This window comes from Neolamprologus multifasciatus, chromosome 20 (assembly GCF_963576455.1).
Source record: "Neolamprologus multifasciatus chromosome 20, fNeoMul1.2, whole genome shotgun sequence".
NCBI classification, from domain to species: Eukaryota; Metazoa; Chordata; class Actinopteri; order Cichliformes; family Cichlidae; genus Neolamprologus; species Neolamprologus multifasciatus.
The window spans coordinates 162,653-187,550 of NC_140458.1; the positions used below are offsets into that span (position 1 = coordinate 162,653).

Consider the following 24,898-nt stretch of genomic DNA (forward strand, 5'->3'; position numbering starts at 1 on the left):
CAGTCTTGTGCTTATTTATCAGATTATCTCCACATTAATCAAATAATGCAAACTTAATGTCTGTGAAGGTTCTCAGTCATCCAGGCCACCGTAGTCTACGCAGCATGGAAAGTAAAGTGTCTGGACTTCTTTAGGTTTTCTCACCACACTCTCAGAGACCACTGCTGGTGAATTTAGAGACACCGTGGTTACTGAGATGCTTTTAGTGTGAGTATAAATGTGAGCATCATTTAAAATAAACTGAAAGCTTATGTAATGTTTGTGGCAGGAGGGGCTGGACTCTGAGACGGTGAACTTAAAGCAGCAGCTTTTATTTAGTGGCAAAAACAAACTGAGAAATAAAAGACACAAGTAAGGCTGGGCCATATCATACCGTTCACGGTAATATCGGTATAATGTTGGGCAACGATAAGAAAGTGGATCATTGAATGAAACAGATGAACCAGAACTGGTTTTTGGAACTTCAGTGATGTGGAACTGGTTTGGTGTTTGTCCGTCAGATACCCACCAAAGCACATTTTTTGTAGAACATGCAAGCGGCCGTCGTTATTGCCGTATTTGTCGGACTACGGTGCTCGTAAATCTGGGAGCAATCTGGGTCCTAAACTCTGTCTGCTTCAGGTCCTAAAGTCAAAGGAACACTGCAGCATCACTGAGAGTTAAAAACTGTCTAAATTCTTTCATCTTTAATAAAATGATCAGCGTTGCTGCTTTACCAGGTGTAACAGTTAAGTTTAACATCCAGGCATCCATGAAAATGGGGAAACACAGGATGGCTGCTGTGTTTGCTTCGGATTACTCGGATTATGGAACACGTGGCCTGTCACATGCTCTATAATGTTGTGTTGTGGACATTTATGTGCTTTTTTGTGCAGAGGAGTTTTTTTGTTTCCTGTTCTCATGCTGTCCTCCCAGGAGCCCAGCATGAGTAGAGCTCTCCTTTTTTCCTCTTGGACTTTCCCATTGTAGTGTACATTTCAGTGTTTTTTTTCTGTAGCGCTACCGATCTCCGACCTGTATCCCCAAGTGATGTCTGTGTTGTGTGTGTAAGGTCCGGGGGGGGGTCCTATTTCACTGCAGGGCAACCTGCACGTGGCGAATAAAGCCTTGATTGATTGATTGATTGATTGATTGAAACAGGATTTATTACACTTAACGGAGTTAGAAGCTAGCAGGAAGTTAGCGGAAGTTAGCTCGCTAGTTTCACTAGTTACCTAAACATGATATAGCATGTTCTGACAGAGAGATTTCTGAACAAATTTAAACGTGCAGCTCTGCTATCACTTCCTTCATCATATCTTTATTTACTTTTTCCTTTATACAAAAAAAACCAAACAAAAAACAAAAAATGAAAGAAAAAAAACCAAAAGACAAAAACAAAAAACAAACAAACACAATAAGCAGTCTGAGACATGTAAACGAAAAACTAATACAGTATATATAATTCGGTCTACCAGTCATTTACACATTTGTCCTGACAAACTCAACCCGCCATTGGAGTGGGGCTGCCCCTTAAAAATAAAAAGCCCACTGACTGTTTTGGTATTGACATGATATTAGTTAAAAGTATTATAGAATATATAGTGCAACCTTTCGCACACATTTGTAATCTGTCCTTTCGAACTGGTGTGTTTCCCTCACAAATGAAAATAGCAAAAGTTATTCCAATCCATAAAAACGGAGAGAAGTCAGTTTACCAATTACAGGCCAATATCACTGCTCCCACAGTTCTCAAAAATGTTAGAAAAGTTATTTGTTAATAGACTTGATCAATATATGGAGAAGCATAATCTCCTAAGTGATAACCAATATGGCTTTAGAGTGAAAAGGTCCACTTCGATGGCAGTGATGGAACTTGTAGAAGGGATATCTACTGCTATAGATAATAAGGAATATACTGTTGGTGTTTTTATAGACTTAAAAAAGGCGTTTGATACAATTGATCATTCTATATTAATGAATAAACTAGAGAGATATGGCATAAGAGGGATAACAAGTGGATGAAAAGTTACCTGGATGACAGATATCAATATGTCGAAATCAATAATGTAAAATCTAAGCAGTTGAAGATAACTTGTGGTGTTCCTCAGGGCTCTGTGCTGGGCCCTAAATTATTCATATTATATATAAATGACATATGTAGCATTTCCAAACTGTTAAAATGTGTATTGTTTGCTGATGATACCACTCTGTATTGCTCAGGTAAACACCCAGAACAGCTTTTGACTACAGCGGAAAAGGAGTTAAATATATTAAAACGCTGGTTTGATATAAATAAGTTATCATTAAATATAAAGAAAACAAAACTGATTATTTTTGGCAGTAGACAAATGAAAAATGTTTCTAAAATCAGGGTGAATGGAATTGAAATTAAAAGAGTGAATGAAAATAAATTTCTTGGAGTGATGATTGATGATCAGCTGAGCTGGAAGTCTCATATAAACCATGTGACAACAAAAATGTCAAAAACCATCAATATTCTCTACAAAACAAAGCATGTCCTGAATAAAAAATCATTATACACACTCTATTGTTCTCTGTTGCTTCCATATATGACTTACTGTCTGGAGATATGGGCTCATGCATATAAAACAAATACTCTTCTTATTTTCAAGTTACAAAAAAGAGCTGTAAGAATGATAAATCAAACTATATAGAACCAACTAACATTTTGTTTATTAATCTGAATACCCTGAAATTTTATGATTTAGTTGAATATAAAATGGCACAGATAATGTATAAAGCACAAAATAACTTGCTTTGCCCCAGTACTCAGAAGCTGTTCAAAGTCAGAGAGAGTCAATATGACTTAAGGGGAACAGATTTCTTTAAAAAAAAAACAAGATAAGGACAAATATAAAGCAGAGATGTGTTTCTGTTAGAGGAGTTAACCTGTGGAATAGTTATGACAGTGATTTAAAAAGGTGGAGTTCTTTTTCCTTGTTTAAAAACATGTTTAAAAATATTAGAAAAACATATAAATCAAGAATGAAAAGAGCAAAAATAATAATACTGAAACTCTTGGTTGTTTTGCTTTGATGTAGTTACTTATCTAAGGTGGAAAGTTTGTTTGTTTGTTTGTTTGTTTTTGCTTTGTTTTATTCTTTGCTTCGAGCCCTGTGTACAGGAGCTGCATGCTAAAAGATCTTTTGTTAAAAGGGTTGTTGTAATAAGCAAATGCTTCAGCCAATACCTTTTGATTAGCCTTGTCTCGTGCTTTCTTGCTTTGTGGTAGATCTTTGTTCTGTATTCATTGAGATATTTGAATGCTAATCAATAAAATCAAATCAAAATTGTCTCCCAAAGGACAGAAGGATTTGTATTTTCATTATCATTTGTCCGTAAAAAAAGATCCACTTGTTCTTTTATATAACTCCGAAACATAGAACTATTTAAAAGTGATGGATTTAATCGCCAACTACGTAGAGTTGGGTGAGCTTCAGGCGGTGAAATATTTAAATGAATGATCAGAGAGTATACGCGTACCAATATCACAAATACTACCTCTGTTGAGGACCTCCCTCGAGACAAGGAAATAATCAATACGGGAAAAACTCTTGTGTGGATTAGAATAAAAAGTATAATCTTTTTCACCTGGATGTTCTCCAAACGTCTATCAGCTGCAAGTCAGAACACAGTCCCTCGATAGCTTCTCGCTTTTTGGATACTGAATTGTTGGGTGGTGGATTTTGATCCATTTTTGGGTCTATGCTACAATTAAAATCTCCTGCCAGAACAGTAAATGTTGTCAGGTTGAGTAAAAATTTTCCAGATATACATTTCGAGTATAAATACAGCTTATCAGAACAGATTCCCCATATAAACGTCCTAATGACAAATCTACCCTGATCATCTTTAATACACTTTGTAAGAACAAATGGGGTATTTTTATGAATTAAAATTGCACCCCCTCTCTTACTTAATGAAAAAGAAGAAAAGCACACCTGCCCCACCCATTCTCTCTTTAGTTTCAGGTGTTCCACATCTGAGAGGTGAGCTTCTTGCAGGAGAGCAATGTTAGTTTTCTCCTTCTTAAACCAGGTCAAAATTTTCTTACGTTTAATTACATTGTTTATCCCTTTGACTTTCAGGGAAACATACTTTAGATCACTCATTGATGGATCAGTTTACTTAGATCATGTATTGTGGTAGCGACAACAGAAGTATCAACCTTGTAGTTTAACTTATAAAAACTACAAGGTCGGAGCGACCCAGGGTCCCTGAGCAGTTATGTATTATATTATTATATGTTATAGGTGATACTGTGCTGCTGTTCTGTGCCTACATTTCTGTATGTGTGGGGGTATGTGTGTGTGTGTATGTGTTTGGATGTCAAGCACCTGCAGGCCTGGTGGGTGTGGCCCTGCTAGGGGACTGGCCACACCCGAAGCTCCTGCCACACACCTGCAGGGCTCGTCGGGGGAGCTACATAGGAGAGTCTTGGAGCTCCCACCGGCGTGGGATCATTTCGTGAGACTTCCTGTCAGTTCTCCAGCTGGTCTGTTTGTGAGTGTGCGCTTACCAAGTGAACTGAGGGTGCTAACTACTGCCTCTATTTTCCCAGGAAGGATTGCTGGACGAGAGGGCAGCAGACACAGAGTGCACGAGGGAGCAGACACATGAGCACAAACACTGGGAGAAGACACGGAGTGGAAGTCGGAGCACACGGGGATGTATTATTGTTGTGCATCAGTTCCATCACTGTAAATAAACACACTGCTTGTACATAGAGCACCGCGCCTGGGTCCTCCTTCCCCACACCCCCACGGTTTGCCATGCCAAATTTATTCATTTATTCATATTACTGACTATTGGATATTAGATTGGGGGTAAAGGCTGATGAAACATAAGAAGAAAGCAGATAATGGGAGGGGGTGGGTGGGGTGGACCTCCAACGGCTGCTTCTGTTACAAAGCACACATGTGATACTCAGCACCTAAAACACCAAACAGAGGGGGGATACAGAAATATACTATGTTGTGTGTTTGTGTGTTTGAGCAGCAGGGAGGGGCCACATTTTTAATGTCCTGAGACGTTTGGTTGGCTACTCCCTGTCTGAGTCAGCGCTGCATGCTCTGCATCTGCGAACAGCTGCTGTTAATGCAGTCAGTGATCAGAAACATAGCTGCTGAACGCTGTGTCAAATCAAACTTGCTGTGCTGATTGGATAGAAAATAATTAGCTATGTATTATTTCTGGAGTAATTTAGAGATTTTCATGAGGTCCCATCTGTCAGATAGCAGCTCAGAGACCCCCATATTCTCCACACAGTTCTCTATTACGCTCTGCCAGCCTCATTGTGCCTCCATTGCTACGTTTCTCCGTCCAGTCACTCGTCACAGTTAATTTCAGTTTCCCAGGACCTCTGCACATGTCATCTCCATCTCTGCTGCTGCCGATAGGAGACTCCACAGGAATACTGATCAGCCGGGCGGATGGGAGAAAGGTCTCATCAGTAGAAACCCAGGCGTTCAGGTTTAATGCCTTGATGTGAGAAAAAGAATTACCGGGAAAAATTTATTCAATTACCGGTTTTATGAAACTTTATGTTGAAGTGTTTAAATGAGATCTCAGTGGGACTTCCTGTTGAATAAAAGTGATAAATGAATTTAATGAGAATTTACAAAGCGATATAAAAATGAGTGTTCATGTCTCGTTGGAGTGATTGTTTTACATCATGAGTGAAGGTCCGAGAGGTGAGCTGGAGCACAAACTGGACATGATGACAATGCTTAAAGTTTTAGAGCCGTAATGAGCCGCTTTACTGTTGTACTTGCTATAAAACTGGTTACGAGGAGCCTTCATTGTTTTGTAGTTACAGCCCCTGGAGTCCATCCAGGGTAGTGTTTGTTTAGGTTTACCAGAATCCATCATGATATTTCCTACAGGCACCAGAGGACACCTAAAACAGCACAAACCACCGAGCAGATCCTAAATGATCTCATCATGGTCTTTTTTCAGTTACTACCAGGTTATTGAATCATTCAGTAATGTACAGGTTTACTGTTATTATACTAGATGTTTCTTTGAGATAAAAGGGAGGTTTTCCTCCCCACTGTCGCCAAAGAGCTTGTTCATACAGTAGGGGGTTGTCTGACTGTTGTAGGGTCTGCCTTACAATATAAAGCGGTTTGAGGCGGCTGTTGTTGTGATCTGTTGCTAATAAAACTGAATTTAATTTAACTGAATGTTAATCAAAGTGCACCAACAGCGCAGCAGATATCAGAGTAAAAACAACCTGAACATGTGTACTTCCTCTTTTACCAAGAGGGCGAACCACACCGCTGGAAAACTGTGTGAGCGACACACGTGAACTAAAAACAGAATGAAGCAACTGGCTTGTTTTTGTGCTGCGGTAATAAAAACACTCTGGCATCATAACAAGGTCAAACACACACAGACCTAAAAGCTATTTTCATTGTTCACTTGATTTCCACAGAAAAACAAGGCACCTGGTTTGTGGCAGCTTCCTGTTCTCCTGCTCAGAAGTCACAGAATCAAACACAGGAAACGATCTTACTGGCCTGCATGTCTGCACTTAATCTGATGTTAATGTTCATGTGATATGGTATCTATGTAAGGAAATACCAGAGCTCCAGTTAGCTGAGCCTCCCATACAGCTGGCAGCTATAGCCACCTGTGTCACCATCCACCTGTCAGTCAGAGAGGCCACGCCCCTAATAAAGAAATTTTAAGCCTCTTTTTTCTTTAGTCATCTATTCAACACAGTGAGTCATTAAAAATAAGTAACTAATAAAGTTATATTCATTCCTCCTAAACTATTTGTGTTCAGTTTTCTTTTATAGCAAAAAAAGATCCAAAACTCAGTTTGTGGAGGACCAAGGAGTAAAACTGAGGAGTGAAAGATAAGGCAAGGGTTTAAAGATGATAAGTACAACATCACGTTCAAATGCACACCAGCATAAATCCAGAAACCACCGGGAAGATGAGCAGGATATTGCGAAAGCCTCCCACCTCTGATAGCTGAAACTAATCAAGAAAACAAGACAAAGAAAGTAAAACCCAACACAGAAAATCATCCCCCACAGCTATAACGTGAGCACATGAACAGACGTCCAGATCTCATCAACAACAGAGAACCAACATGTTTTTGACAGCAGAGCATCACAGCGTCTTTTATAAAGCTCCATAGAGCCATTAATTCTGTATGAGAGGAAGCAGGAACTGAGTTTTTAATGTTTTTCTTTATTTTAGAACCTCAGCTTTTAAAACTTTTACTGTTTTTTCTGCTTCTGCACAGATTGGATCAATAACACTGGAATCCCTTTATTAAATTATGGTCTTACTTTTACTATTATTTTTATTATTCAGAGTTTTTATGCCATCAACTGTATCCAAACATTAGCAAATATAGGTTACATGTCTGTGTCTTATTCTGCAAACACACACAGGCTTGCACTGATGATCAAACACAAGTTAATATGTTCATTGACTGTGTGCATCTTTCTTGAAAAATGAATGAGAGGTAGGAAAATGGGCCACTAAGGAGGGAGGATAAAGAGCGGATGGATTCAGAGCAGTGGCACCGCTGGATTGAATTCACAGCTTCATACAAACTAATGAGGCTCAAACAAAGAGATCTAAGGCCGAGCCAGGATAAAAGACCATGAGAGGTACACAAAGACACGTGCACGGTAAGATGCATGCACACAGTGTGCAGCCAGAAAACACAGCAGCAGTTAGACATGAGCCTGGATTGGTTCAGCCCAGTGTGTGACCTTTGTCAAGCTCATCAAAAAACATCTAATTCTTCTGTAATACCAGCAGCTGCTCGGCTGCACCTCCAATAGACTCCAAATTGCAATTTGCTGCAAAGTCCCAATCGCAGAAACAGTCAGCTCAAGGCTCTTTATAGTAGGCATACTGCTATGAGCACGTTACAGTGGTTAGAGCCAACTTCAGGGACGTTTAGGTGAAGGGAGCAGAGATGATGAGGTGCTGGCTGGGTGTGATTTTTGTTTGGTATTCTGTTTCCACTGACTTTTATTCCTCTTCTCTCCAGAGCATCTCTTCCACCAGCCTCCTACTCTCGTTAAAGATCATCTCTGCAGAGTCTCCTGCCTGGCCTCATCTGTCAGCATGTTCACCACCACAGCAAACAAGAAGGCGCTCAGAGCCGATTCAGTTCACCTCAGTTTTATTTACATACCACCAAAACACAGCAACAGTGAGCTCAGGGCGCTTTATATTTTAAGGTAGACCCTACAATAATACAGCAGAAACAGAGAAAACCCCAACAATCATATGATCCCCCTTTAAGCTTTGGCAACAATGGGAGGAAACATTTGCTTTCAACAGGAAGAAACTTCTTTGACCATTTTATTTTCTTTCAGCTGACTCTTCAGGACTTGCCTTGGTCTCTGCAGGTATTTGGTGGTTGTGGCTTTCCTAGTAGGCTCTTCATGGTTCCCATTTGCCTGTGGGATTGGAAGACACTTATAGCTAATCTTAATGTTTGCAGCGTTCTTATGGTAGTGCAATCCCCTCAGTTCTGACTACCTTCCCTCTCACACCGTCCGAACACACTTATCCAGTTTGAATGACATTCTAATATGGTTGCTCTAGATCTCGTTTGGTGTGGATCAATGAATCAATGTCTTGTCACACTTGATGTCATCCATGCAGAGGAGGTGGCTAATAATTGCTCCGTTCAAAACTCGGTTTCCGTAGCCAGTGCTGTTAATGATCTGGGGGTTCAGGCCTCTGCGCAGTAGCCGTGGGGACAGAGCATCTCCTGGGTGAATCCTGCACTTGGTGGCAGTTGGAGTTGAATTGAAGTGCAGCATTCCCATTGAATTCCTGATGAAGGTTCTTATAGTTCTGTTGCTGCTGTACAGTTCAGGCTTTTCCAGAATCCATGTGTGAGGCATAGGTTTTCTTGTAGCCAATCCAGGTAATGCACAGGTAGGTCAGTCTGGTCAAAGAGTCTTGATTGACTGCTCTATCTATCACTTGCTCCCATTCTGGCATTGCTACCAATTACTTTCTGGGCCCTGCCCACGTACTGAGCCATATGCCTGTTCGTCTTAGCCACTATGATGGCTGACAGGAGCGTGCATGTTGTGCTGAGATAGGTTATTGATTGGTAGTTGGATGGTACCAGTCCCTTCTGGGACTGTCAGACAGCTTGCCCTCCCTCAGCCTGGTCATGCAAAAGGTTTCTTCCTATTAAAAGGAAGTTTTTATTTCCCATTGTTGATAAGTGGTCGCTCATAGGGGGTCATCGGATTGTTGGGGTTTTCTTGGCATTATTATAGGATCTTTACCACATAGGCGCTTTAAGGTGACTGTAGTTGTGATTTGATGCCACATATAAATAAAGAAATTGAACTGATCAGGATTGTTAACGCTATTGAGTTTCAGATATGAGGAACATGTATGTGGAGGTCCACACATTGTTACTGTAGTTTCCTGTAGGCCTGTGTTCGGTTGACAAACGGTCTCCACATCCAGAATCACCCGGGTCCACAGAAAGTCTTCCATGCTCAGTGTAAGCTACATGAAGAGTGCCTGGAAGAACACAAATCTATTATTATGGTCCATGTATTTTAAAAAAAACATTTTTGAATTCCTTTGTTTGGATTTGATCCAAAGGCCCAGGATGTGAGTGGGCGTTAAGGCGTCTGGGGAGGGAACTCAAAACTGGATTATAGATGGCAGACAGTTGGTGTCGTAAACCACCGCCTCTGTTCAAAGATGGTCGCTCACAGTGGACATAGATGCTTCATTCACTCCTCTTTCAAACCATCTGTCCTCTCTGTCCAAAATGTGAACATTGGCATCCTCAGAAGAGTGACCTTTGACCTTTAGATGCCCACTCACATCCTGGGCCATCTGACCTCAGGAAATCACATGATAAGGTGGGGCCAGGTTTCACAATGAGCTCACCTGAAACTCTGGCTGATTGGGACCCACACCCAGTTTCACACCTGTGATTAGGTAGAGGATCATCAGGGGGTCCTTTTGTCCCTCTGTGGGGGGAAACTCCCACTAGGTTTAAATCTGGGACTCTCCACCATTTGACCTTAGAACTGAAGAAGCTTCTCGGATGAAGGTGAAACATCTTCAAGCAACTTAAAGAAGTCCAGACGCTTTTCTTTGCGAGCTCCTTTGACTACGATGACCTGGATGACTGAGAACCTTCACAGACGTATTTAACATTTATAGTTTTTGTTTTATGGATTATATTTCCCAGTGGCTCTTGTTTACATTCAGCTTATAGGCTCTATGCCTAACAATATACTGTTGTTGTGAATCTGTAAATCAAACTTGAATATTTGACTGTTTATTCGAGTCCTCGGTTTGAGGTCACCTTTGGTTTGGGGTTTCTGTGAATTTGGGTTGTCTTTCCATCCTGTTCCCCTGGTCTTGTCTTTTAGTTTTCCTCGGCCTTACTCTTTCTTCACGTATTAACTAAATCCTTTTTCTCCTTATAATAAACTTTTTAGTTTAAAGAAATTAAACTGCTGCTTCCTTCATCTGGGTTCGTTAAAACCTGTTTCAGCATCCATACAAACAGGACACGAGCAGAAAAAGAGACAGTAAAGGAGCACCGATGATCACAGCTTTAGTTAATAGACAGCTCACAGGCTCTACTCTAGCTGTAACCCCCACACGCGCAGAAAGGTAAGCTTTTGTCAGCATGAATCAGAGTAGGCAGACTGCTTTAATGATTTTACTTCTTGAAGATTTGCAGCTTCATAACATCCAATCCTTCTCCTGACACCCTCAGTGATTTCCTGTGGAGAGCCGAAAATCCCTGCAGACGTTTTGTGTTTACCTTTCTGCTTGTATGTGATTGGTCACTATCATAGAAAAAGTCAATATTGCTTTAGAGCAGAATAGCTCCAATAAATGTGCTTTATGAGGAGGCTTTATTTGGGTTTTTATGTGTCAAGGGAACAAAGTGAATGTGTTTACTGTGGTGGTTCAGACGGACACCCACAGACCCTGCTGTCTGAAAGCTGCAGCTCCTCGGGGGTTAGCATCCACGCAGCACAGACATTTCTAAGCTTTCCTTTCCTGCCTCTCTGTGGCCTCCACAAGCACGAAGCTCTGAGCTGGTTTACAGCACCTGTGAATATGTCTGTTAATCATGTTACACAGAGAGGTGTGGAAAACAGCGACATCACTCTGAGGTGACTGAACGCAGAACAACCTTAGTTTGTTGGCCCATCTCTTACACACAGAGCAGCTTCCAAAAAGGCAACCCATCTCTCTCCACCTCTGCTTTCCCAGACCACACCGTCTCAATTCAAACTGGCCTATGACACAATCCTTCCAGACAAGCAAAGAAGATTCATTTTCACAAATAATCACTTGTCAAAATGGAAGCAGACATGTCAGATACGAATGTACACATACTCCTCTAACTAATTTAAATGTCTGCAAATGGTCCCTACTCTTGCCAGCTCACATCCAATAAACAAGCTGCATTTGAGGAGCACTTCCTGTTTACCAGCAAGACCAGATGGCTGCCACAGAGGTTTGACCTGCGTAACTTGTTGTTGTGCTTCTGGGTTGGTGCACAGGTGTGTTTAGCACTCATTTTACATTTTAGAAACCCCACCGTGGGGGAGATGAGGAATGACTTGGTGCTTCCTAACAAATAGATATGATTTAGCGTCTTTATAAGTTTGTGCCTGCAGATAGTTTGCTAAGCACATTTAGGGTGGCCTACGCCACAAACTCACCTTCAGTGAGATCATCTAATGATGTCAGCGCCTCGTTTGCTTTATGAAGAACTTCCAGATTCAACAATCGGTCCCAGAAGCATTGTGCAGGCTCTTCGTTTTTCTTCATGAATTAGTTCCTAAGCCTGGGATTAATTTCCAGAGTAGAAAACAAAAGTAATCTTAAAGTCACTGACACGTCAAAACCTAAAATCTCCTGTTGATGAAATCTGGTGTATACATAATTATATCTTTATATGTTGTTTTATGGTGACTGGCCTTGAGTCACAGCTGAGAGTTTAATAAAGCTTAAGAACGTGTGTTCAAAGAGGATCAAGCCTTTGTGCTTTATGATTGCTGAATGAAACATTCATCAAGTGTCGAGCTCACTACCTTCAGAACGACTGCCCACCGAGTCCCACACTGACCTGTGAAGGGTACGCACTGAGCTCTTCGGCTGTCTTTGATCTATGCACACTTCTGTGAGTTCTGCACTAAAACATTAAACTAGGAGAAAAAGTTTCAGGCTTAATGGATGCAGCCGACAAACCTGCAGCAACTGTGTGATGGACCAGAATCTGGACACTGGATTTAATCTGTACTGGCAGACTGGTACCAGCAGCATGTATCTAATCACACATCCAGTGAGTTTAACTTCTAACCGTATCTGTGGATAAATGAGACTTCATTCAGTGAGACAAACCAGGAAGTGATGCCATCTCTTTGCTTTGAAATGACCATTCAGTCAGACTGAACTCGGTCTTCAGTCATTTCAGGCGCTGAGTGAGACTTTATCAGACACTAATTTCCCCGATTATTTCCAGCTTTATCAGACACCAGAGAAATGCAGCTCTGCAGCCATGCTCTGAAGTCCTGACATCCAAGGGTCTTAGTGTGATAGCACCCTTCTTTCCAACTCCATTGCTCAATTACATCCACTCTAATAGCAGATTACACTATCAGACGTTTCTACATGAGGCGTGTATCGGCCATTCCTTCTGTTTCTTCATTATCTTTGTGTCATGTCTGTTCCTCTCACACACACACACACACACACACACACACACACACACACACTTTATGATGTTGATCACCTCAGGCAGTGTGAAACAGGCCTTAATCCATCACCAAGGGATTAGTTATGGACTGATATGTCAGAGCAGAATGAAGGATTTGAAGGAGACAGGAGGACAGTCGAAGACTGAGTGGTGAGAAGAAGGATGAGGAACAACACACTTCACAGACTTTAACTAATACTTTAGAACTGTGCAGACCTCTTTGAATTCAGGTGTGTTTGGCGTCATTGCCTCAGGTGTATTAAACTCAGCAGTCCGCTGAAAGAAAGGGTCGTTTTAAAGAGCTCGCTGAATTCAACTGTGCTGCAAGAAGATGTCGCGTGTGCAACAAATCAGTTAATAAAGTTTCCTCCCTCTCAGATATGGAAGTAAAGTGTTTGGAAAGCACAGCAGCACGGCCAGTAAACAGGAAACCAAAGAGGAGAGCATTAAAGTGCATTAAAGCCTCCAACCATCAGCACAGAAACCAGGAGCTTCATGGCCGAGCAGCTTCTGAAGCTGTGCTGTGGAGGTGGTTGGTGTCCATGTAATGTGTCTGCTAAAGTATCGCTTTATGCAGTTTTACATACAGTATGAAATGTGTCTGTGAAGGTTCTCAGTCATCCAGGTCATCGTAGTCAAAGGAGCTTGCAAAGAAAAGCGTCTGGACTTCTTTAAGTTAACTTAAAGAAGTCCAGACGCTTTTCTTTGCAAGCTCCTTTGACAGTATGAAATGGATTTACTGCCTACATGTGAAAGAATTTAACATAAGAAAACACTAACACGTCATTCAAAATTCACACAAAATGCCTCAGTACCTCGCTTCTGCTCCCAGCATCAATCCAAAGTGGAGTCCACTAACCAGTAACATCTCCCAGCACAGACTCTGGGACAGAAGCTGGGAGCTGATGTGGATTCACAGAGGATTCAGGCTAAAAGCTAATTCACGTAGTAAAACCTGCACGACCAAGCAGGAAGTTACAGCCATCATCAGTTTGATTCATGGACACATCGTTTTAGCATCAGAGCCGACCCTGAGCCGCACTTCTCATGGCTAACATTAGCTAATGCTAGCTCCCTGCTAACATGGAAAAATCACCCATAACTCATGGAAAGACAGGGTCAGCAAATTCTTCCAAACGCTTGATTAACTTAATCGCTTTTTAGATGAATCACACTCAAGTCACAGATAAACATAATAACATTTCAGAGTTTTGAAGGAGAAGAGCTTTTTGTAAAATCAGTAGAAACAAGGAAAATGATAAAGAATGAAGGAAAGTTGAAAAGTGGGAAGTATTATATGGATTTAGGGAGCAGGTAAAGATAAGGGATAGAGATGGAGAATAAAGCGGCCTGCAGTTTAAAGAAGATGGACAGAATCCACAGATATTGTCACGATGTGCAGATTCTGTGGAGAGAACGAGGTGTGGATCCAAACACACACAACAGAGATGAAGATGTTGAACTGAACAATAAACAAAAGCAAACGACTACACGGAGCTAACAAAACCTAAACCGGGAAGACTAAACAATACATGAGACCTGAAAACTGGAAACAAGGAACAGGAAGCCTGGAGACACTGTGGAAATACACCGGGAAAGACACACAGATGATCCGATGGGAAACAAAGGGAGACGCACACAACACTTACAGAGGCACAGTGGAGACCCTGAGGGCTGGAAAATCACTAAAGTACTAAAGAATAACTAACTTAGAAATACAAAAGACTAAATCACACAACATTAAATAAACAAAACATAAACACACAATCACCAGACTCCATGACACACATTGTGTATTCTGTGTCAACACAATTACTGCTGTAGTGAATTAGCCTTCGTCCCTCTGCACAGCACATCGGTGAATTTTCTGTCACGGACAGGATGTCACAGCCGCTGACTGTCAGTATTTCTGTTGGCTGACGCTTTAGATGCTGCAGTCTCATCATTTCACAGTCAGCATCGCACCAGCAGTCAGTCTGTGCAAATGTGAATGATTGTTATTAAGTGCATTACTCCAGCAGCTGCAGTCAGCCAGATGACTGACATGAGCCGTCGCTCAGCGCTGACGAGGTTTAAACTGCACGTGTGGCCCACAGACTCTGGAAAAGATGGACGTAGCTGCAGGGCTGAGAACTAAACTGACCAGCAGGGGGCGACACCTCTGGTTTAAAAAAAGACTTGGAACATGGTCCTGGGCTTTGCTGGACTTCATGGCCCGCTGTGCTGGACTGCGGTTCACTAAACAGCTGTGAACAACATCAACAACGTGTGTTTTTATGTTACGCAGAGCTCATTAAAATTTTAATATCAGGTCTGTTTCTCTGTAATTTCCCGTCAGATCTCATCCAGACTAATTTAAAATGATTTGATATCTTTGTCTGTGAGCAGCGTGCATTTCAATAACAAGATGAGGTTGTGACAGTGCGCTTCTCAGTTATTACAATGTGCCACAGATCGCTCCCAGTGTGAAGACACTGATATACAGAAATGTGTCAAAATAAAAATGATGCACTTGAATCAAAATACCCACTGAAAGCCAGCGAAACAGAGATCTAACAAAAGCATGTGAAAGCTCCTTCCAGGCTGCTGTGTGGTGTAAAAGGAGGGTGGAGGAGGAGGAGCCCAGAGCCTTGTCTGACTGATGGTAACGGTTTGATTTCTGCCACGTCGGCAGTATCAGGGGTCAACCTTTAACCCCAGACAACACAAACTACACCGGTGAACGCGGTACAAAAACAGTCTTTATTTGCTTGTAGTTTACATGAGAGGTTGTGCATTTTATACCCTTCTTGTCATGGCGAGGACTTCCGGAGTGTTTATGGAGTGGACCAAAATGCAGACATGGGAGAGAGAGTTCAAAGAAAAAGCGAGCCTGTATTGTGGCGGACGCTAACCCAACAAGAGCTGGGACACGAAAGCTTGACACAGAGACAGAGAGAAAGAGAGACTTACACAGACAAGGAGATAACACATGACAAACAGGAAAGGACTCATTAACAAGGAGGCGTAACTCAACTAAATCCTAACTAATAATAACAACATATTTCCAATATAACATAAGAGATTTATTTTTTCCTTTCCAGTCACCTTCCTCACTCACTATGTATTAACAGACCTCTCTGCATTGAATCATATCTGTTATTAACCTCTGTCTCTCTTCCACAGCATGTCTTTATCCTGTCTTCCTTCTCTCACCCCAACCAATCACAGCAGATGGCCCCGCCCCTCCCTGAGCCTGGTTCTGCTGGAGGTTTCTTCCTGTTAAAAGGGAGTTTTTCCTTCCCACTGTCACCAAAGTGCTGCTCATAGGGGGTCATATGATTGTTGGGTTTTTCTCTGTATGTATTATTGTACGATCGCACAATATAAAGCGCCTTGCTGCTGTTGTGATTCGGTGCTATAGAAATAAAATTGAATTGAATTGAAATCAAAAATCCAAAATAAACTCAAAATGCTGGGTCACAGACCTCGGCCCTGACACATCTGCACTATGACGATGGATGACTTTTATGATGACCTGCAGGTTCAGATCAGGTGTTCAGGATGATTGTGAATCTCTCCTGAGGATACATCCTCTGACTTTTACTTTTGGTGCTTCCATCAGACTCCAAAGTGGAGCTAATCAAATAAACAGGAGACTGAAGCAGCGTGGGTGCTGCACGTCTGTAGCCTGTCATAAAGAGGAACGGCAGGACACGATCAGCTCAGCTTTGTGCCCATGGTCAGAACCTCGGAGCTACTGCAGAAATAAGAGGTGATGTGATTGGTTTCACACGTACACCAGCAGTTCGCCACTATCTTCGGCTTCTCGGGTCGTTTGTGGAGTGACTGATGCGTTGTTTAGTTGCTCGGGATCAATAAGGGAAGCGCTTAATGTTAGAGAGATGAGTGAGCCATCTCCAGCACGGTCAGTAAAACAGAGTGAACAGAAGAAGCGAGCACATGTCAGAGCATCGGGCGCCCTTTCCTGGACTCTCATAGCAAACAGTGTCACTTTTGTCTGGCTCTGTTTAATAAGTCACGACATGAGTTTCCTCCACCGCAGGCTCATCTTGTAATCTGCAAGTATACAGACTGCTGTTCATACTTTGCATGAATGTTATCAAACACACTCATTCCAAACAGTAATGCCACTGAGTGGATGTTATTCACAAAGTCACCTACAAGCATCCAGCCTGCCGTCCACGTGGTTATAAAATCAAATTTCTCCCTGATCCAGCCTCAGCAGTCCTCAGTGTTTCCAACAACATCCTCACTTCACCTACCTGGAACATTTTTTACAGATCATGCGACTATTGTACAGGTTTGTCTTTGCGTCATTATGGTGATATATTTATATTCATCCATCGTGTTGAACCACCTCAAAGGTGAGCGATGTGTTTAAGCTCCACAGTGTCACGTCTCAGGTCTTAATATGAGTCTATTACTCACAAATGATATGAAACTATATATTTTACTGGAACTGAATAAAACAGGTGCACTTGTGAAACTGCACAAGCTGTCACCTGTCAGTCATACAGAGCTGATCTCACACAGACGACCAGCTTAAATAAAGGCTGCTTTGTGGACACATGACCTAAAAATGAATCTGAATGCTTTTCCTGGCTGCATGTGGAAATAGTTTGTTTCTCCTGCTGATGGTGGTGTGTGCAGGTTTATTTTAGGAACACGTGAAGTGCTTTCATACATTTAGTGGAAACAAACTGGTCAACACTTAGAAAGCAGGCTACAAACCTAATGTGGCCATTTCAAGGACAAACTGTCTGTAAATAAGCTTTTCTCCCAAATTCCTGCTTTTATTTCCAAAGGCTTTGCTTCCATGTGAAACATGGCTGACGATCATCTCCGTGTCCACACGTCTCCATAATCATCAGGGACGTCTGCTGAGCCTGGAGGACCTTTCAGAGGAGGAGGAGCTGCAGCTGATCTTCATCATGGTCCATGTTTCACAGCAGGAGGGGGGTCAGCTGACCGACGGCTGTGACGTCACCGTTAGAGATCAAACTGCACGCACGCGCATGGACACACGGGCACACGTGCGCACACACACGCGTCCTTTCTGTTAGCTCTTAGGAAGATTGGGGAACACTGGCGAACAGCCACAAATTGTCACGTTGTAAACATGAAATCACATCAGTGTGTAACCATGGTTACAGGCGGATGCTCCATGTGTGTTGCTCTCTTGTGATAAAAGATCTCAGGTTACTAAATCCATCCAAACACAAACATGGACCTCGACGATAAAAATGTGAAAACATAGCGTGCTTGCATCTGTGGTGTGTCGCTGCTGTAAGCACAGTGTTACTGACACGAGTCAACGCTGCACTAATGCTGCACTAACGCTGCACTAACGCTGCACTAACGCTTTCTTAGGAGAACAAAAGTCAACCCTTCATTCGAGTGTGTTTTATGATATTTCACTCATCTCCATCATGGTGTGCATGTCTGTGTAAAAAGAAGATATTTAGAGAGTAATGTGCTGTTATGCTCCTTTCTCTCAGAAACACAAGGACACACAGAACAGTTTGTATGAAATAAATGCAGACGGATGCAGAGCGCTGACACAAACAGAGTTACTAAAGCACTAAAATGAAAATGGGACGGCTGTATGAGCTGACACAACAGAAACAGAAGCTCTGTGATCAGACTCACATGTGACCGCTTCATCACATTTTGTAATCCATTTTTCCTGATTTGGCACAGTGTACTTCACAAGTATTGATTCTGCTATGAATGACATGAATACGTTTGTGTTCCAGTGATTAAACTGTGACGTTCACCGATGAACAGACCAGATGGTTGGAACAGGCTGAGTGAAAAGTTTTCTTTCCAAATACAAATTTACAAAATGTCAAGTGTGAGCTTGACATATTCACTTTGTTGTACTACTTTAAACTTTATTTAATTATTAATTACTAGGAGAAAAGCCAGGTTGAATCAAGGCCAGGGTTCAATACAGAAGGATGAGCACGGCTGTCACATGGCTGAAAGCGGCAGTTTGAGTACACCCTGCTGTCTCATTTTTGTTGTTGTACTCAATCTTCATCTGGGATTAATACAGTTTCTCTGCTTCTGATTACTGGAACCCAAACAAAACACGCAATAAGAGACTCAGCGTCCTGTCAATGTTGGTGGCATCAGTGACACAGCGGACGCAGCAGTGCACGGGCAGGAATGCATCTCTTACCTGACACCACTTCATAAGAAGAATGGGACGGGCGAAACTTCAGTATCTTTGATTACTATTAATGAGGGCTCCTCGCCGGGCGAGAGGCGTGGTAGTAAAGTGGCTCTCGGTGTCTCGTTTTTTTTAGCTTTTCCTTCTGGTAACCCATGTCTACCTGTCTTTTCGCGATCATTAATCAATCTATTATTGTATTGTCTACCTTACAATATAAAGCGCCTTGAGGGGACTGTTGTTGTGATTTGGTGCTGTATAAACAAAATACAGTTTCCTCATGACAGCTGGTCACACCACTCACCTGTGATTCTGCGCTTTCCTCTGGAAACAATTACAACAACTTCTCACCTGCCTGCCCTCCTGCTCACCTGTGGATCACCTTCCATCTCCTGGAGGTGAAAAAAAGGGAAACTGATAATATTGGAGTATTTTTTTCACTGAAATTCATGAAGTCTGCCTAATTTATCCAACAACTCCACCTACTTCCAAGGTGCACAGAGAAGGACAAAGAGAACTGAAGACGTTTCATTTGATATTACGAGACAGTTGGAGGCAAAAGGAGTGGATGCATCAGACACCATCAAGCACTTTGCAACCTCTGCTCTCTGTTTTTATAGATATTTCTCCTGTTTGTTATTGATTCCTGCTGTGTCACAGTTCTGTTGCACACGTACAAAGACAGTAAAGGGCTATTCTATTCTATTCTATTTCAGTTCTTTATGACTCAAGGATATTCAATTCAATTTTATTTATTTAGCGCCAAATCACAACAAAAGTCGCCTCAAGGTGCTTTATATTGTACTGTAGATACAGAGAAACGACACATATGATTAACACATATGATCACAGTCTGCCCTCCTGTCTTTTACACACCTCCCCCCCCTCTCATTAGCTAATTACTCTTCCATCAACAGAAGAGCAGAAGCCAAATGATAAATTTGCTGCATTCATCATTTATCCAGAATGACTGTGTGGAAATGTGTGTGTGTGTGTGTGTGTGTTTGTGTTTTACTGCCAGCCTCGGGATGTCAACAGTGTGAATCCTGCAATTTTCTTAATGCATAATCGGGACTGATCACCTGTCACCAAATCAGCTGAACAAACACTGAAGCACATGCTGCTCTTCATCTGCTGAGATAAGCAGAGGCTTTAAGAGATGAGAATAAAGTGCACAGAGTGATTAAACGGAGAAAGTCAAACGTCCTCCTGCAGTGAAGAACTCTGCAGCTATGTGATGAATCAACAACGGACAGTGAGTCCTGCATCAACATCCACAACTAAAACTCTACATTAGAAATAAACATGTTTACAGCCTGATAAATAAACTGTTTGTTCCCTAAAGATAAATGATAACAAATGCACAGGAGGCAGTTTTTTAAACTAAGTGCTTTATCTAAGAGAAAAATACCACTCGTGATTGGACAGTGCTGTGTGTTCAAGCCCTCCTAATCCTCACAGTCGGCCCCCTTCCTCCTGGTGCAAATCATAGACCTGCTGACGCTCTGAAAGGTGTCTCGGACCAGAACTTGTTGCAGGTGGAGAACAAATTTCAACCAGAACTACCAGGTGGAGACCATCAGGAGGAGATGGAGAGACTCAGAGAGGCAGCTGGATGAGTTTGTCATTACGAAACCATACTCAGGCTGCCCACAAGCACACTTACATGCATGTGATGGAGAGCAACGTTTCCTTTACTTTGGACTGTAGCTGCTAGTTCATCCATGATCGGTACAGGAAGCTAAATCACCTGTTTCATAGTGAGCTCAGAGAAAGCTGCAGAGCAGACTGACCGACCAACAGCTCCATCAGCATTGTTAGGGCCCTGGCCATATTTTGGATCGTGGTGGCTGCATTTTGTTCTGTGCGTGTCCTGTGCCTTTAAGAGTCTCTGCAGGGCCTCTTCCTGATTGGAGAGCTGGCAACTGCTGATTGGTTCCATCATCAAGTGGATGTTTTAAAAACTCTCCAGCAGTTGTTCCCCGGCAGCAGCTGACAGCAGCAGCAGATCCATCCTTAGCCTCCAAACCATTTGCAGATGAGGGGGTTTGCATCAACAAGGGACCCTACACACAGGTGTGCTATACACAGTGACACAGAGGCCTCCCCTTCACTTCTGCTCCATATCACCATCCCAAAGGCATGACCCACCAGCAATCTGGGCACACCTAGACCCAGCCTTGGAGATGATTAGAGAAAGATTTCCTCGGGTCAGCCACTTCCACTTCTTCGGTTGCCGGTTCGAGCCCCGGCTTGGACAGTCTCGGTCGTTGTGTCCGTAGGCAAGACACTTCACCCGTTGCCTACTGGTGGTGGTCAGTGGCGCCAGTGTCCGGCAGCCTCGCCTCTGTCAGTGCGCCCCGGGACAGCTGTGGCTACAATGTAGCTGCCATCACCAGTGTGTGAATGGGTGGATGACTGAATGTAGTGCAAAGTGCTTAGGGGTCCTTAAAGTGCTATACAAATACAGGCCGTTTACGCCAAAGGGGCCCCTGACGGTGTTGGGGGAACCCTTAACATTCAGCTGACAGGCTTGTTTACATGGGAGAGGACATCCTAATGCAGAGATGCTCTGCCTCAAGCCTCAGGAATCACTTGTGGAGCTGTTCTTGTTAAGTGAGGACAGCGTGGAATCATCGCAAAAGTGGAAGATGGGAACATCGAACTGTCTCCATAAAAAAGGAAATAACAAGTACTTCTGGCCAAGCCTGAGGAAGGACATCAGTTGGTATGGTGACAACTCTGCCTGCCAGAGGAGACCCTCAAAAGATATCTGCAGCTTGCTCCTGCTACATGGAAGTTAACTGAAGAGCATTAAATCTTCATGTTTGATGTTGTGTGTTACATTCTTGTATTTTATAAATGCTTGCATGTTATACTTTTTCATTAATGGCTGGGACTTGACTGCATTAGTAATAATAATCCATCCTCCTCCTCCCTGGTGCCTTGGGCTCCCCTACAGGTGGAGGCAAATCAGTAGACAAAAGAAGAGTGCATAAATACAGGGGTGGAGGACTGTAACGTTTGAAGGAATTCATACATGGGAGCTCACTAAGTGTGAGTCCCTCTCACTGCTGCTTTTTATTCTTTTCTACTTTTAGAGCCGCTGTCTTTGAGTGCAATCGTGTATAATGCATGCAGACATCAGGACACACAGGTGTGCTGTATGAGTATGACAGGTGGGTGCAGCATCTAACATGGGATGTACCTGGGATGTACCTCATGTTTAAATGCAGTAGGATGACCAGAGGACCAGAGTAGCTGTTTGGAGCACATCCTGTCATGGTCTCCGTGCCGGCCCGGCCCCACAAGGCTACATGTGCTGTTTTGGTTCTCTCTCTCTGCCTCTCTCTCTCTGCCTCTCTCTCTCTCTCTGCCTGGGTGGAGCTCACTGTGGGCTCCGCCTTGGCCCACACACCTGACAACAATCACCTGTCATCACCGGGAGCACTATCTGAGGCTGGAACACAGAGCCTCTCGCCGCTGGATGATTGTACTACTGACGTTAGTGTTTCTCGCAGCGCCTGTGAACTTGTGCTTAGTAATTTGAGATTCGTGATTAGTTTGCGACTTCCCTTCTGTAACACTGATGAAGCGCTAATGAATTAATACAGGCTAGGTATTGAGTGAGATATTATGGTTATTATTAATCAGAAGATTTAGGAATGCTACTGGAGCTGATGGGCAGTAATTAATAAATAAACACAAAATGCTTTTGCAGGTACCATGTATTTAACCAAACCCCAAAGAAAAATAACAAGAAAATAATCACTGAAATAATCACTCCTGCTGCAGCTATTCAATTAATCAAAAACCCAGTGAGGGTGCACAAAGACAACTAAGCAAATTCTTCTGGCTTATACCAAGCAATATAGAAAACAGTTCCCCATAAACAACACATGTTAACATCTAAAACACTGATCCACACTGAAGTCCATGAGTTTTATCTAAATGTCCATGAGAGATGTCCAAGCGCTATTGTCCATAAACGGGGGAATGGTGTGTATGATTGTGGAAATCAGTGTATTTGGAAAATGGGGACAGAGCGTCGTCTTTGATAGCTTCCTACCCAACCAGTGGAAGCTTCAATGCAGAATGAGTCCTGCTCCTAGCCGCTCATTGGCTCGCCATCCTTTTTCATACCCGAAAAAAAAAGGTTCACCTGGCCTGCATTAAATAAACAAGGCCAAAAAGAAATCACAAGAATACAAAAATGTCAGCCAGTTAAGCTAAAACATTAAGTTATTCTTGTTCCTGTGTACACAAATAAATAAACAAACAGTATATTTAACCAATAAGGATTTAACTGAAACATTTCAACTGCTATATACATACTATATAGCTTCACAACGTTTTTTATTCAACAAATATCAGTCAAATCAACATCAAATTGTTTGGACCGGCAGCAACCAATTAGCGCCAGCTGGTAGCAAAACAAACAGTCAGTTAAAAGTTCAAACTCACCACTTCCATTCAGTGCACAACAACACTCTGGCTCTGGCTCACAGTAATCAGCGTCTAAGTTGCATAAGTTAGTGGGTGTTAAAAGAAATGCATTAAAATGGGAAAAGCAAGTGTTTGCCAACACAAACCTGCAACAGCTCTGTCACCTGGCTCCACACAGGAGGAAGCCGGGACAGGCTTACTATGACCCACATGCCGTCCGATTGGCTGAGCAAAGTCATGTGGTTGGAGTCATGTACCTGCGATGCATTCAATGGCAGGAAATAAGTGCAGGAAACAGGTTTTACTCTGGGTTACACCTCTCTTCTGCCTCAGACCTTCCTCCCCGGACCTGTGACCTCCCTGCCGTGTGAACGTGAGCGAGTGTGAGAGAGCTACCCTGTGATTCCCTGGAGTTTGGATCACCTTCACTGTATACACTGTGCACTGGTGCTGTAAATAAACTGTTTTTGGGAGACGTCTAACCGCTCTGAGTTCCTACAACCAGATTGTGACACATCCTAATACTGCAGATATGAAGCCGTGCATCGAGCCCGTCTCACCTGTGTCAGCCTTCCCAGGCAGCATCTACCTGTGCAGATGTCAGTCTGAGGACCTGGCTCCGAAGCAGAACACTTACTTGATATTACTCATTATGTAAAAGTCAGGGGAAGCTTTGAGGATCTGTAATGAGGTTTAAAAAGGTGGAGCCTATTCCAGCTGTCTTAGGGTGAGAGGCGGGGTACAGCCTGGACAGGTCGCCAGTCTGTCACAGGGTTGACGCATAGACACAGACAATCATTCACACCTACGGAAATTTAGATTCACCAATGAACCCAACCTGCATTTCTGTGGCCTGTGGGTACCCGGGAGAACCCACGCAGACGCAGGGAGAACATGCAAACACAGAAAGGCCTGATGGGGGAACTGAACTCTGAACTGCTGAAATAAAACAATAAAATGTAAACTCTTATTTTCTCCTCTCTGGTCCTCCCCCTCATGTATTTGCTGTATGGGTGTCGGGGAACAGATGCTTCTCTTTGTGGTTTGGTTAAAATAATTTTCCACCCATTTCTGTCCCGTCAGTTCAGACATGACAGGAAATGATGTTGTGGGTGTACGGGTGGTGTTCCTGTTCGTGAGAGGAGGTTTCCATCCCGCGGGTGGACCTTCAGCATCTTTGTTTCCAGGGCAGTCAGCAGGAGTCAGGAGCAGGAGTTAAGCCAGCTGCCTCCCCCAGCTCGTCCTGCTACATTTGGTGGTAACTCGGCCTCCTCGTGTTGCTCGTTCGTGCTCGTCTGTGTAACTTTGCCCTGTTGTTCCCAGTTTTCTCCAGATGCATGTCCTGCTGTGCTACTCAGCAGCGCTGGTCTGAATTTGGGCAATGACACCGAACAGTCTGCTCACCAAAGGTTTCGTACTCACCTCGCTCCGTGGCCCCCTGCCTGTCAGGCCTCTCTTGGACCTCGCCTCCCCCTGGATCTCCCGGACCTCCACCTCTCATGAGTTCCATCTCTCATCTGGAC

General features: G+C 42.9%; 1 protein-coding gene across 1 annotated transcript in view; it reads left to right on the forward strand.

Moving 5' to 3' along the window:
• Window positions 1–216: 216 nt before the first annotated feature.
• LOC146493950 (uncharacterized) overlaps window positions 217–24,898 on the forward strand; it is a 79,126-nt gene continuing 54,444 nt past the window's right edge. The window contains exon 1 of the mRNA XM_085145901.1: window positions 217–719. The gene's annotated coding sequence lies outside the window, so the exon portion shown is untranslated. The remainder of the gene's footprint in view (window positions 720–24,898) is intronic.